Source organism: Bos indicus, chromosome 6 (genome assembly GCF_029378745.1).
Source record: "Bos indicus isolate NIAB-ARS_2022 breed Sahiwal x Tharparkar chromosome 6, NIAB-ARS_B.indTharparkar_mat_pri_1.0, whole genome shotgun sequence".
NCBI lineage: Eukaryota > Metazoa > Chordata > Mammalia > Artiodactyla > Bovidae > Bos > Bos indicus.
In genome coordinates this window covers 92,370,209-92,372,792 of record NC_091765.1, presented here as the reverse complement: position 1 = coordinate 92,372,792, position 2,584 = coordinate 92,370,209, and the positions used below count along the sequence as shown (strand labels likewise).

Here is a 2,584-nt window from a genome sequence, read left to right as displayed (position 1 = left end):
CCTGGTGTGCTACAGTCCATGGGGTCTCAAAGAGTCGGACACAACTCAACAACTTAACAACGGTGTTCACATAAATATTTTTCAAAAAAAATTAATCAATAAGACTGTCATTGTTTTACATTTTTGGCAAGTATTGTTAATGTCTGGCTTAATAAAAGACAGCTGGATTTCTCATATCTGTTTCTGTGTTCATCAGGTATGACATCATATGTTCGTAAGCCTCTAGGAAATGCCAGGGAATGTGAGTGAAAAAATGAGAGTGAAAAAAGGCGTCCGTGACTTCCTCAAAAGTTTTGGGGGATTCTCAGATGTCCCCAGACTACATTATGTGAATTGGTGCTGCAGCTATTGCAGTGAATAGGAACTGGATTCACAAATTATTGAAAAACATAAATTATTTTTCCTTCTTAAACCTAAAGTGTCTTGGTTGATTCTTAACCTCTTAGTCTTTAGCTTCATAACTCTTTCCATCCCCTCACCGAATTCATTTTCCACTGCTAACAGCATCTTAAAATAATGAGTTAACATTTATGCAGCAGTTTTTACATGCCAGTAAGAAAGAAAGATAGTGCTAAGTAAGTCATGTCCGGCTCTTGCAAATCCATGAACTGTAGCCTGCCAGGCTCCTCTGTCCATGGAATTCTCCAGGCAGGAATACTGGCGTGGGTTGCCATTTCCTTCTCCAGGGGAACTTCCTGACCCAGGAACTGAACTCAAGTCTCCCGCATTGCGGGCAGATGCTTTACTGATTAAGCTACAAGGGAAGCTTCAAAGCAAAAGTTGCTTAGTCGTGTCCAACTCTTTGTGACCACATGGACTGTGGAATATTCCAGGCCAGAAAACTGGAGTGGGTAGCCTTTCCCTTCTCCAGGGGATCTTTCCAACCCAGGAATTGAACCCAGGTATCCCTCATTGCAGGCAGATTCTTTACCAGCCGAGTCACGAGGGAAGCCCAAAAATGTGGAGATGCCGGGGATTGAACCCGGGACCTCATACATGCAAAGCATGTGCTCTACCACTGAGCTACATCCCCTACCCTCTATATGCTAGGTCGTAGACAAAGCACTCTACATGCATTATCTCTTTTCATCTTCAACCTGTGAGATGTTAGAAAAATATATATTTAGTTTCTGTCTGTGGTTCCTGGCACAGAGCTTCTAAAACCATTGACATTTGCTAAGTGATAAGAGCACCCCTCTCCAGTACTCTTGCCTGGAAAATCCCAGGGACGGCGGGGCCTGGTGGGCTGCCGTCTATGGGGTAGCACAGAGTCGGACACGACTGAAGCGACTTAGCAGCAGCAGCAAGAGCACTGGGAGGAGCATCTTTTGTTTAAAGATGTTCCTAAATCCCTTGGAATTTCCTGGGTAACAGCAGTGTCTTTTGTTCTAGTCAGGTGGCCCTGGGTGGGCTCCTGCACGGGGCCTGGTCACCAGAAAGATCAAGCCACAATCAGAAGCTTGGAATTTTCAGCCACATCTTCCATTCTCCAGAGAAGGAAGAGGGCTGGAAATGGGTTGATGATCAATCATGCCTACCTGATGAAACCTCCACAAAAGTCCCCAAAGGACCGGGTTCCGAGAAACTTCTACGTTGGTGAATGCATGGTGATGCTGGGGGAGGGCACACCCAGAGAGGGCAGGGAAGCCCCCACATATCTGACCCTACACATTCCTTCCTTCTGGATGTTCACCTGTAGCCTTTATCATATCTTTTTACAATCGACTGGTCAACAGTAAGTGAACTGTTTTCTTGAATTCTCTGAGCTGCTGTAGCAAATTAATTGATCCTGAGGGGGGAGGGAGTCGTGTATAGTTCATCAGTCAGAGCACAGGGAACAACCTGGACTTGTGATTATCATCTGAAGTGGGGTTGGGACAGTCTTGTAGGACTGAGCCCTTCACCTGTAGGAGTTGACAGTATTGTTAGGGGAAGCACACTGATTGAAACCGCCCACCCTGGCCAGGTACCATAGTAACCATTGGCATGAGTTGTTTTATGACAGGAGATCCTGGTAAGAAATTCGGAACTAATGAGCCACCACCAACCGGAAGAGTTCAGGAAAGGTTGAAAGGAGACACTGCATGTCTGTCCACTTCCCAGAATTCCTCTCGCTAGCATCCATCTTGGCTGAGTGATGCCTGCGCCACCAGGAAAGACTCTGAATTAGAATGATTGGCCAAAGACCACCTGGAAACTAATCCCATCGCCATAATACCTGAGACTGCAAGCCACGCAGCAGAGCAGTTCTCCTGGGTTCCCTTACCCTACTGCTCTCCACCCGGGTGCCCTTTCCCAATAAAATCTCTTGCTTTGTCAGCACATGTGTCTCCTCGGACAATTCATTTCCGAATGTTAGACAAGAGAGCAGTTTCGGGCCCTGGAAGGGGTCCACCTGCCTGCAACAGTATCTCCAGGCAGAGTGTCAGAACTGAGTAGGGTTGTAAGACACAGAACTGGTATCACAGAGAATTATTTGGTGTGGGAAAAACAGCCACTCATCTGGTAGCAGAAGTTTTGAGGGACTTCCCCATTGGTACAGTGGATAAGAATCTGCCTTCCAATGCAGGGACACACATTCAAT

General features: G+C 46.4%; 1 non-coding gene across 1 annotated transcript; it reads right to left on the bottom strand.

Annotated features, from left to right (window-relative positions):
• Window positions 1–961: 961 nt before the first annotated feature.
• TRNAA-UGC (transfer RNA alanine (anticodon UGC)) lies at window positions 962–1,033 on the bottom strand. The gene has a single exon. It is a non-coding gene; the product is annotated as a tRNA-Ala (tRNA).
• Window positions 1,034–2,584: the final 1,551 nt, after the last annotated feature.